Source organism: Mytilus galloprovincialis, chromosome 13 (genome assembly GCF_965363235.1).
Source record: "Mytilus galloprovincialis chromosome 13, xbMytGall1.hap1.1, whole genome shotgun sequence".
Classification (NCBI taxonomy): Eukaryota; Metazoa; Mollusca; class Bivalvia; order Mytilida; family Mytilidae; genus Mytilus; species Mytilus galloprovincialis.
This window is the reverse complement of record NC_134850.1, coordinates 15,170,699-15,184,270: the sequence shown is the minus strand read 5'-3', so window position 1 is coordinate 15,184,270 and position 13,572 is coordinate 15,170,699. Positions and strand designations below refer to the sequence as shown.

General features: G+C 31.0%; 1 long non-coding RNA gene across 1 annotated transcript; it reads left to right on the top strand.

Annotated features, from left to right (window-relative positions):
* Nucleotides 1-9,043: 9,043 nt before the first annotated feature.
* On the top strand, nt 9,044-13,017 carry LOC143057119 (uncharacterized). Its single transcript, XR_012972640.1, has 3 exons — nt 9,044-9,168; nt 10,542-10,602; nt 12,950-13,017. It is a non-coding gene; the product is annotated as an uncharacterized LOC143057119 (long non-coding RNA).
* Nucleotides 13,018-13,572: the final 555 nt, after the last annotated feature.

The window sequence follows — 13,572 nt, the reverse complement described above, 5'->3', positions numbered from 1 at the left end:
AAAGTTGTGTACAAAGGAAAACTATGTATGCCATTTTATATACTTTGCAGGCCAAGGCCCAGAAATTAGAGGAAACAGGTGGTTTTGTAGCTAAACATACATGTCTAAAGGAAAGGATAAGAAAATGGGAAAGAAAGTGCCATGAGTGAGTATTTTAATTACTGTATTAGACTGAATTACTCTCTGCTTACAAAAAAAGCATCCCTTTAAAAATTTTCAATCAACAATAACAAAAGCTTAAGAAATAAACATGACAGGTAATAATTGAGGGCAGTATAGGAATGAAGATATTTAATGTATTTGTACGAGATATGGCCTGCTCTCATGCAACTTTTTGAATACTATTATCTAGTATCTTAGAACTATGCATTACCTTCATTCTTGTTGACACACTTTGCAGAATCCACCAATTGTTTTTTATCAATTTGTATTTATCCTATATATGAATGAAATTTTTACTACATAACATAAAGCAAAAAACAACTAATCAATTATAAATGGGAAAAATGACAAAAATCAGAAAGGAAACAACTAAGAAAATTAAGTTGTTTAGAATAGAAAAAAGAGAATGAAAATGGGAAATGTATCATAAAGACAAAAACCTAACCACAAAGTAGAAAACAGCCCAAGGCCACCAATTGGTCTTCAACGCAGCTAGAAAATCCCCCATATGGAGAGCAGCTGAACAATACGGGATACTAGTTCAGGGAATGGAAGCAAACAAAACATAAAAATGAACCTGAATTAGAAAAAAAACCATAGAAGACTAACAGCAACTAGAAGTTTATTATATGTTTAAAAAATTATAGTACAGCATGTTTGTTATAATGGTATAAATGGATACAGTAAAAAGTTTTGTATCTTTTTGATAACGTTTTAATTTATTATTACAGAATTGAGTGTTATTACAATGAGGCCGCTGCTAGAATAAAGAAAAGTGCTGATGTTATTGTTAATAGAATGTTGATAGAACTAGAATCTGGAGGAAATGTCCGCTTTGAAGAGGGTTCTCCTACAGATATCTGGTAAGAGAGAAATGAAAATAATTTAGAATTTTAAGATACTTAAGTTGCTTAACTTTTTGTTAAATTTTCTCAAAGATAAATGCAGTATATGTTATGTGTAATGCATTCACAAAGATTTCATAGGTATTTGACCTCAAGGTTCATCGAACAAAACCTGTGTCATTGGCATTTTCTCAATTTTAATTGTTGTATTATCTTCTTACAGCTGCCAAACAAAAAGTAGATTTCTGTTTTCATGAAATACTACTTTATTTCAAGTTTTCCCATACTATATGTAAACTTCTCTAGAATAATATTTAATATGCTACTGTAAATAATTTACTATTTTATAGAAATATACATTGTAGAATCCAGGTCACTAGGGAACCAGATGGAACTGTATATAAATTTAAAGTTGATTTTTAATGTTACAATTTTTTTCTATCTAGAATTTATGTTTGTCTTACTGATAATCCTGATATCTCTTTGTCTTACTGATAATCCTGATATCTCTTTGTCTTACTGATAATCCTGATATCTCTTACGATAATCCTGATATCTCTTACCAGGTTTGTCTTACTGATAATCCTGATATCTCTTACCAGGTTTTCATCATGTCCTGATTTGGTGCTGTCCAGATTTTGTGCTAGTGATTATAAGGATCACAATGTATCGGGAATCAAAATCCACAGGATAATAAGGATACACAACAGGATGTTACGGACACGGTTTGACGATATCTTGTCTTCCATTGTGGATGATCCTGATGGAGAATACTATCCATGTAACAGGTAGGTATATATGAAATAATATTACTTGTAGGAAAAGGTTTCTAATGTTTTGTTGTGGTTTCATATTTATGTACAAGACAGTACACAAAAACATGGTATATCATCCACATAAATTGAATGTGATCAGTATTATAGAAGTTTAGAAAGGAATAATTATTCCAGATAAAAAAGAAGTGATATATGTCATTCTGTTCTTTGTTCATCTTATGTGTCAAACCAGGCTTAAATTTATTTTGGCCTTATTGATTTTATTGAGTTAAAATTTGGTTGTTATTCTTCAAGAGAACTGGCTACAAAAAAGCATATAATATATACTCATATCAACAAGTCTAAATTTAAAACAACGTTCAAACCTATGATTACGTTAGATAAAAACAGCAATTTTTATATGTGGCATGTAAAAACAAATTACGTTGTAGAGGTGTCTAAATACTCATATATATATGTTCTCGTATATTAAAGCATGGAAAATACAATTTACTATATTTTTAAAAGTCATCTATATTTAATTTAATAATACATGCTACCATAGCTAGATTTATTTTATTATTTCAGAAATACAGGCTACAGAAAGTTGTTAGAATATTTATTTTGGATGCAGGACCCACAGTTATCTAATGGTGCTAATGAACCAGGACATTTGTTAGAGGAAGGTTTCCTAGAGGCTCAAACATATAGTGTAAGTTAAATTTCTATGATTTATACTTTTTTAGTAGTGTTGTCAATGGTTAACTGGTTAACCGTTTGAACGACTGAATACCAAAAACGCTACTCGGTTCCCTAGAGAAAAAAATCAGTGGAATTACACTGGAATACCACTGATATTCCATTGTAATTTCCACTGGAATTCCAGTAATTATCAATGGAATAATTTGGCTGGAATTCCACTGGAACTACATTGGCTTTCCACTGGAATTACAGTGAAAATTCCAGTGTTATTTCACTGGATTCCAGCCAAATTATTCCACTGATAATCACTGGAATTCCAGTGGAAATTACAGTGTTATTTCACTTGTATTCCAGTGGAATTCCAGCCAAATTATTCCAGTGGAATGCGAATGTAATTCCAGTGGTATTTTGCTGCAACTCCAGTGGAATAACTACAGTTCCAGTGGAATTGCTACTCTGACATATACGCCCTATTGATGGCCTTATCACTACTTCTGAGAAACACAAAATATAGTGATTCATCATATGATTGATCTGATCATATTCAAATAAATAACATTTTTAACATCCTATCCATGAACAGAAAAATGTCCTGCATGGTTTGTATAGGTAGAATAAAAACAGTGTCTATATGGTCAGCTTAAACCGTACCCACAAACTGATTAACTAATATAAAAATTATGTGTGATATATAAACTTCTCTTCCTTTCTGTAATTCAAAACTTGCTGTCTCTGTACTTCCAACTATAATTGCTGAATAAAGGTATTAAAATGGAGTCTGCATAAAATCTGTTTCATATCATTGCTGGCAGCTCATATTTAATCCCCTAAAAGTACAAAAATATCCACAAAGAATCAATTGTTCAAGAGGTAATGATTGTATGAAGCAAAACATTCAATAGAAACAGCATTATGCATCTTAAATTTCATTGGAAGTTTAAGTTAAACTCAAATTTAGTACCCCCTCCCCCCCCCCCCCCCCTTTAACCCTTGAAGATAAAACTGGCGACTTAAATTATTATTAACGTTTCACCAAGTTAATTTACGATGAATATTATTCACACAATTTAATTTCTACATATCAGATTATCATATATACCCATGTACCATTTACATATCAGATTACGATATGTCTGTTATGAATGTGACAACAATATATCAATTTATCATTCTTCATTAATTTATTGTCTGCCTAAACTTTCTGATGTTTTGCTCAGATTAAAATCCTAAATGTTTTATATTGCCTCAACAAATTGTATTTCATAATCATTATATGTTAAATCAAATACTTATCTGAAAACATCTGCGTTTTGGATTCTCCATTTTTGTTATCCAGCGTAATCATATGACGTCATATTTGCAAGTGCGTTTAAGTCAAGGTGTCAATCTGGTCCCATATAATATCGGCCCAAAGTTGATTCGTCCCTGTAATGGTATTTCAGTGAACTTCTCAAAACCGGTCGTCCGTTGGACTATGGAAACAGACGATTTGCGGGGTTTGCCGGTTTGTAGAAATTTAAAGTCACAAGAGTTACTTCCCCTTAATATGGGTGTTTGAGAATGTTTTGAAAATGTATTTCACATTCATCAAAATATACGTTTTCCTTTTTAAATTTTAGTTTTGTATATAATATCTATCTTAAAATACGGCTACAACTTCTATTTCATCTTATCTTATTTTTTTATTTTGCAGGAATAAAAAAATAAAAACACCATACATTAATGATATTTCACGAATAATTAGATAAAATGTTCTACTCTGTCCGGTCGAAACGGTACCTATGATACTCATTTATACGTGTGATGGTATACTAGATATTGAATATTCTTTTTATAAACATTTATATTCTTGTGTTAATGTAGATAATGTGAAAATGGAAGAATTCATTAGTTCTATTGATGTAAAAATAAATGAAAATGATAAAGATATGTGTGACGCAGAAATATTATATGATGAAATTACTGAAGCTTTGATGGCTATGTCAAAAAACAAAAGTCCTGGTACAGATGGGCTTACAACAGAGTTTTACTGTAAATTTTATGATTGTTTAAGAAATATATTATGTCATGTTTATAATAGTATTTATGATGAAAATATTTTGTCAAGGTCTATGAGAGCAGGAGTTTTAAGCTTGATTTATAAGAAAAAAGGTGATAGAAGAATTTTGAAAAATTATAGACCAATATCTTTGTTACAAGTTGACTATAAAATATTGGCCAGAATAATGGCAAATAGATTTAAAAAGGTATTACCAACTATTATATCAGAAAACCAAACTTGCTGTATTATTGGTAGAGATATTAGTAATAATATTGCTAATGTAAGAGATATAATTACTTTAGTTGAAAATGATGAACTTGAAGGCTATATTGTTAAAATTGACCAAGAGAAAGCTTTTGACAGAGAAAGTCATGAGTTTATTTTTAAAACCTTAAAGAAATTTGGGTTTGGTGATGTATTTATCAAGTGGATAGAGATTTTCTATACAAGAATTAATAGCTGTGTAAAATGCAATGGATTTTTGACACCCTATTTTTGTGTTGATAATGGGATAAGACAAGGGTGTCCAATAAGTGCCCTTCTATATGTTTTAGCAGCTGAAACTTTACAATGTAATATAAGGAAAAATGTGAATATATCTGGTATTAAAATTCCAAATACCACTGATGAAGCTCTTATTTTTCAGCACGCAGACGACACTACTTTAACTGTGTCTGACAAAAGTTCTATTGATGAAATTTTTAAAGTTTTTGAAATGTATGAAGCCAGTTCAGGCGCCAAAATAAATAGACAAAAATCAGAGATATTGCCAATTGGCAAAGGTAGAATAGCTGATAATGAAAAAAACAAATATAATTTACAAGTTTGCGAAAACTATATTTTATTGTTAGGAGTGTATGTTGGCAAAGACAAAACTGTTTGTGATCATTTAAATTGGAGTGGCAAAGTTAGTAAAATTAAGTCCTTATTGAATATGTGGATGCAGAGGCAATTGACAATACAGGGTAGAGTGAATGTTATTTCCTCATTATTTATGTCAAGATTATGGTATTCTTTGTTTGTAACATCGATGCCAGATCAAGTTTTACGAGATATTAAAACTGCATGTGTTAGTTTTGTGTGGAATAATGGTGCACACTTAGTAAAATATAACACCATCATTGATCAAAAGTGTAATGGAGGTTTACAGTTACCTGATATTGAATCAAAGATGTATGCATTTAGATTAAAATTTTTAGCCAGGTTTTTAGACAAGAATTATAAAGTGCTATGGAAGTCTACATTTAAATATTTTATTTCAAAAATTTTAAATATGAACTTATCAGAAGAAATATTATTCATTTCTTTACCAGAAAACTTGAAGTGTATTCCTAATGTTTACAAAGAAATGTTTAAAGGTTTTGATCTCTTAAGAGATGATATTGAATTTGATCTTAGCACTGAAAATGTATATGATCAACCCTTATTTTGTAATCCAAATGTGTTGTTCGATGGAAAAACTGTTATATGGTATGATTTTATAAATGCTGGAATTGTTCAAGTAAAAGATATATGTTATGAAGTTATAGAGGGGTTTTTACCAGAAATGGCTATAGTTGAGATGATACAAAATGTAACTAATCATTGTGATATTAACAGTATTGTAAAAAGATATAATACTTTAAAAGTTGTATTGCCTAAAGAATGGACAGAAATTATTCATAAAAATATTCATAGGAGAAATGTTTCTCGCTCTATAAATATTAATGTCATTTTCAAAGATAAATTGTCAGAGTTTTCTATGTGTTCGACAAAAGAACTGTATTTGTTACTTACTAGTAAACTATGTCAGCATCCTATTTGCTATAAAAAGTGGACAGAAGTTTTTGAGATTGAAGAGAATGATCTTTGTAAAGTATGGAAAAACGTTAATTTCTATTGGAAACCATCTATTTTAATGGATCTAGATTTCAAAATAGCACATTATTGTATTTTCACAAATTCTAAACTTATGACTATGAAACTTATAAATTACAATGTATGTGATGTATGTGAAAAGGAAGTAGAAAATATCACTCATTTATTTCTATTATGTTCTGAATTAGTAGAATTTCATCTGTTTATGCAACAGAAGTTGTCAGTTTTATTTGATAATGTTGATTCTGACAAAATTGATAATTTAGTGTATGAAGAGGTATTTATGTTTGGTTTATTTGGATCTATCAAAGGCGTAAATGTAAGTTTTGTCAATTTCATGTTATCTGTAGCGAGATATTGTATCTTCAGAAGAAGGAATTTACTTAAAAATTTAAACAGTAATGTTGATCTTATTAGACTATTTAAATACACTGTAAAACATTATATAACTTACCTGTATGAATATTTGTGTGATGCAAAATGTATGAGAAATGTTTTTGAGAAACACTTTTTAAAAAATAATATTCTGGTACAAGAAACCGAAGGTGTCATAACATTTAATTTCTAATTATTGTGCTGATTATATATATGTGATTATACTTAAAACATTGCTTTGTGATAATTTTGTGTAATATGTAATATATCTGTTGTATATATATGTTGAAGAATTGAATAAAGATAAAAAAAAATACGTGTGCTGTAAGTTATAAATGTTACACCTTGTCATAACGCAATAAAAAAGGAGAGTTATGAAACGAAATTGACAGGTGAACAGATATTACAGCCTCGGACTATTAGGTGACCTGATTGAATTTTAATGACTGAACAATTTGTAGGTTACAGTTATACAAATGAAACAGTAATTTTAAATCATTTCAGATGACAAGGCCCATTTTTCGAGAATGAGTTATAATGATATAATTATTTAAATACAACAATACCGGCTGGTATCCGATTTCAAGGAATAACCATTTAATATAATGCAAATCTGCTGGGTCTTCTTAATTTGGCCGGTATGGTGGGAGAGGCTGTATTCAGATAAATTTCAATATATAAGAAACAAATAAGGGTGATGCATTAAAACATTTTTGAACAGAATGGCAATTTAATTTTTTTTTCTTTGCACGTTGCTGCAGAAGTTGTCATTAAAGCAACAATTAAATTGCCTTTCAATTAAGACATCATAATTATTTTGACTAGGTACAAATGAATTGTACTGAGAATAGTCATTAGAATATAATATAAATACTTTTTCTACCCCAAAAAATGGCCATCAGTATCTAAATGATAAATCATGCAACCCAACAATGTATTTCAGTGGAATTACAGTGGTAAAATTTTCAAATGTCATTATTCCAGTGGAATTACAGTGGTAAAATTTTCAAATGTCATTCCAGTGGAATCACCAATCAAATTCCACTGGAATTTTTAGTTTTAAATGATTTACCAGTGGAATTCAAATGAGTCACTGTAAACCAGTGGAATTCCAGTGGAATCAACTGGTATTCCACTGGAATTCCATTGATATTTTCTATGGGGTTAACCAGACTTTTTTTTCAATTTTGATAGATTTGATATAAATTTGTAATGAAATCATTAAATAGTTATGTTGTCTATAAAAATTGTTGATGTGGTTATTAATTTGACAGATCAATTATCCAGTAAATTGATTGCTATTATTAATAAAAAAAATATAAAATTAATTAGAACCCTGGTCTCTCAGCTCAGGGCAAGATCTTAAGGAAACATAATTAGTATATATGTTTTGTTAACAGTAACTATAAATCAGTTATACGATTAAGTTTTCCCATTTACTTCATTATTTCATTTTTGTTCTTATATTGTGTAGACCTACATTTTAATGTGCAATTTCCGTCGTGCAAGGCTTTGTCATACTTTAAACGATATGCTAACTCAAAAATGGTGAATTGCAAACCTATGTGAATGTAATCAGTGTATACTTGATAGTAGGAGTAACAAGCTTTGACTTAATCATTTTAAATTGAAAAACTCCACATTATTTTCAGAGACAACAAGAGAAAATGAAAGAAACATCAGTTTCAGACATTAAATTCTACGAGATCAAAAAGTTTTTCTTTATTTTTCAATCTGAAATTAGTACAAACACTATAGTTGATATGGTGTATTTGATTATTAAAAGTCAAACCTCGCCAGGAATCTTCATAAACAAGCATTATAATACCAAAGGACACTGAACTTCAATTAAGCGTATTATAAAAATGTAAATGTATGGCTCTGATGGAAGATTGTCACATTAACACTCATACCACATTTTCTATATGTATATATATATGTGTAGGGTACTAAAGATAAGGCCTTCAAACATCAACATAAACTACCAGTTGACCGGTTAATCGGTTGAACGATTATCCGAGTAACCGGTTAGGCAAAAGTGTACGATTTGACAACACTATTTTTTAGTGTTAATTTTTTATTGCCACCTCTATTCCAGGGGGCCAAATTTGTGGATCTTTATGTATTTAAAAATGCAGGTTTTTATTTTTGTGAAATTTATCGCATTGCAATAAAAAAAAACATCTCAAAGACCTCAAGTTACAGTGATACTTCTATAGCACAAGGCCAAAACAGAAAATACTTGAATTAGGCAAGTTATATGTCATTAATTTTTGTTGACTTAATTTTCTTTCTTTCTTTTAGGATTTGGGAAGAGATGTTGCTGTTTCTCTTAGTAATAGTTTGAGTTTAGCAGATAGACATCGGATAGAACATTTAACCAAAAATGGCAAGAATTCAGATTATAGTGATTCATGTCCATTTAGATATGGTAAGTTAATACTCAAACATCATAATCTTATTGAATGTTTATCTTCATTCATCTTCTGAAATGTGCAATATATTTGGTGATTTTTTGTAATTTACACATTTGATTTTGTTTCAAGTTTTTCAGTGTCAACATTATTTGATTTTATCTAAATTCTGTTAATTTTTGTCGAGCCTGCAACTCTGTTGCAGAAAGCTCGACATAGGGATAGTGATCCGGCAGCGGCGGCTACGGCGGCGGCGGAAGTGTTAGCTCACTTCTTAAAAGCTTTATATTTTAGAAGGTAGAAGACCTGGATGCTTCATACTTTGTATATAGATGCCTCGTGTTACGAACTTTCCGTCAGTCACATGTCCAATGTCCTTGACCTTATTTTGATGGTTCAGTGACTACTTGAAAAAAAAGTTAAGTTTTTTTGTTATGTTAAATTCTCTCTTATTATAAGTAATTGGATAACCATATGTGGTATGTGCGTACCTTGCAAGGTCCTCATACCCATCAGACAGTTTTCACTTGACCTCGACCTCATTTCATGGATCAGTGAACAAGGTTAAGTTTTGGTGGTCAAGTCCATATTTAAGATACTATAAGCAATATGTCTAGTATATTCCTTGAATGGAAGGACTGTAAGGTGTACATGTCCAACTGGCAGGTGTCATCTGACCTTGACCTCATTTTCATGGTTCAGTGGTTATAGTAAAGTTTTTGTGTTTTGGTCTGTTTTTCTTATACAATATGCAATAGGTCTTCTATAGTTGGTGTATGGAATGATTGTAAGGTGTACATGTCTAGCTGACAGGTGTCATCTGACCTTGACCTCATTTTCATGGTTCAGTGGTCAAAGTTAAGTTTTTTAGTTTTGGTCTATTTTTCTAATACTTTATGCATTAGGTCAACTATATTTGGTGTATGGAAATATTTTATGATCTATATGTCGGTTACGCAGGTTTTATTTGACCTTGACCTCATTTTCACGGTCCATTGCTAAGTTTTAAGTGTGTGTGTTTTGGTCTGTTTTTCTTTATTTATAAGCAATAAGTCAACTATATTTGTTGTATTGAAGAATTGTTAGCTGTACATGTCTGCCTGGCATGGTTCATCTGACCTTGACCTCATTTTCATGGTTCATTGATCAAATGTTTCATTTTCTTGGTTAATGTTGAGTTTATGTGACAGTTGTAATAAAGCTTTATATTTAGGTCTATCAAGATAGTATCAAGGATTAATAAAGAAGGCGAGACATTTCAGTGTGTGCACTCTTGTCTTGATAATTGCAAGATAAAAAAAATTCCAGGAATATGACATGAAAAATAACTATTGAAAATAGTAAAAACATAGATGAACAGAAAATAAAATCTGTCTTTAAATATTTTCAGGTCAGTTGGTTATTTCTAAAGTTTATCTTGGTAAAAGTGTCAAAGCTTTAGACGATAGACAGTAAGTGAACTTTAAAAGATTAAAGTTAAATTAAATGCATGTAGCGAAATATATTTACAGTGATTTTCCTGATTTTTTTGCTTTGTCATTGAATTATTCATTCGAATGTTTCAAGCGCATACATGACCAGAATATCGTAGATTGCAATGCAATCCAAAAAAGATTGCAAACCAATCATCGTCTTAAGTGAACGATAATGATAACTCCCGAAATACCCCGAACGCTCAGAGATTTGTCAACAAAATAATACACGATACGGAGATACGACAATAACAAAATCTCGCGACGATGTCCATATACGATTGGGAATTTTAGAGCTGAAAATTGGGAAAAAAAGAGCATATTTCTATTTGGGAATGGGGCCAAAATTCGGCCCCAAAATGAGGGTTGGAAAATCACTGATTTAAATTATTTATGTCACTACATTCTTTAAAATCATTTTTTTAAATCGTTCAAATTTTACTACCATACAAGTAATCTAATTAGTTATCAAAGGTACCAGGATTATAATTTAGTAAGCCAGACGCGCGTTTCGTCTACACAAGACTCATCAGTGACGCTCATATCAAAATAGTTATAACCCAAACAAATACAAAGTTGAAGAGCATTGAGAGTCCAAAATTCCAAAAAGTTGTGCCAAATACGGCTAAGGTAATCTATGCCTGGGATAAGAAAATCCTTAGTTTTTTTGAAAATTCAAAGTTTTGTAACAAGTTTGTTGTATTTTAGGCTCTACACATACAAATAATTAAAGTATTTACTATACCCCACGCAACGAGTTGCGGAGGGTATAATGTTTTTGACCCGTCCGTCTGTCAGTCCGTCCGTCCGTCAGTCCGTGCGTCTGTCCGTCAGTCCTGTTTCTTGTCATCACAACTCCTCTCCAACCACACAACAGAATTTCACGAAACCTTTTCAGATAGTAAGGACATACTATGTAGTTGTGCATATTGGCGGGAAATTGCGATTCAATATTTTTTCTAGGAGTTACACCCCTTTGAACTTATTTGCTTTATTGTACTACTGCAACAGTTTGTCATCGCAACTCCTCTCAAACCACACAACAGAATTTCACGAAACCTTTTCAGATAATAAGGACATACTATGTAGCTGTGCATATCGACGGGAAATTGCGATTCATTTTTTTTTCTAGGAGTTACGCCCCTTTGAACTTATTTGCTTCAATGTACTACTGCAACAGTTTGTCATCGCAACTCCTCTCAAACCACACAACAGAATTTCACGAAACCTTTTCAGATAATAAGGACATACTATGTAGTTGTGCATATCGACGGGAAATTGCGATTCAATTTTTTTTCTAGGAGTTACGCCCCTTTGAACTTATTTGCTTCAATGTACTACTGCAACAGTTTGTCATCGCAACTCCTCTCAAACCACACAACAGAATTTCACGAAACCTTTTCAGATAATAAGGACATACTATGTAGTTGTGCATATCGACGGGAAATTGCGATTCAATTTTTTTTCTAGGAGTTACGCCCCTTTGAACTTATTTGCTTCAATGTACTACTGCAACAGTTTGTCATTGCAACTCCTCTCAAACCACACAACAGAATTTCACGAAACCTTTTCAGATAATAAGGACATACTATGTAGTTGTGCATTATCGACGGGAAATTGCGATTCAATTTTTTTTCTAGGAGTTACGCCCCTTTGAACTTATTTGCTTCAATGTACTACTGAATAGTTTGTCATCACAACTCCTCTCAAACCACACAACAGAATTTCACGAAACCTTTTCAGATAATAAGGACATACTATGTAGTTGTGCATATCGACGGGAAATTGCGATTTCAATTTTTTTTCTAGGAGTTACACAAACCACACAACAGAATTTCATGAAATTTTGTAGATAATAAGGACATACTATTTAGATGTGCATATTGGCAGGAAATTAATTTTTCTTGTACAATTTTTTCTTCTTTCACTTATTTAATTTCTCCAATGACAATGTGGGGACGTGGGGTATGTGAGCGTGCTCACTAAGGTTCTTTAATTTTATAATTCTTTACAAATATTTAACCTGGTTAGATATTCATGCAGATAATAATAATAAAAAAAAATAGAAATGTTTTACTCAAACATTGAACAGAGAGAATTGAAAGCATTTAGGATAAAAATATAAAAGATTTCTACTAGCACACATTTGTGCTGTTAATTTATTGCATTTTGGAATTAGGAAAAGCTTTATAAAACTCAAACTATAATTATATTTAAGACTATGTCCAACATTCTTTACTCATTAAATTTGATGACAAAAATACTGTTTTTTATAACAATCAGTGAATGAATTTAGATGGTCACAAAACCTATTATTGTTTTTCAGAATAAGCAAAAGTTCATATCCCAAAATAGATGCTGTGTTCAAACCAAGGAAGATGTGTATTTCTAATGGTGAGTTTTATCGTGTTGTATAACAGCAACTATTACTGTTGTTAACAACACTTAGGAATATTGTTTTGATTTCTGATTAGTGACACACTTTATGTTTATCTCAAACTCCATGAAAAAGACTGGACAAAATCAGACAAACATTTACAGATTTTCATACAGAACATATACTGTGCGTCTGTTATTTAGATTTTTAAAAGGTGTCTAATACTAAAACATGAACTCAGTCATTCCTGCTTATATTATTCAGAGACACTTTTTCCTTGGAACTCATACATTTTTAATTTCATTTAAAATTTAAAAGATTGGGAAAGTAAATGGCTTCTTTATGTCAGCCTTGTAAAATTGCTGAGAGCAAGCCAAATTCTTCGTTAACTAAATATTTCCGCTGTTTTCAAGGTGACAAGATCATCTTTTATCTGAAAATACCAAACAAACATTCATATTCAAAAGAAGGTTCATGATTCATCTCTGTTCCCAGGGAACTGCATTTTTTCATGATTGACAGTTAATAGAAAGGAGTTACATTAATATATTTGTCCTATTTCAGTAGGTGAT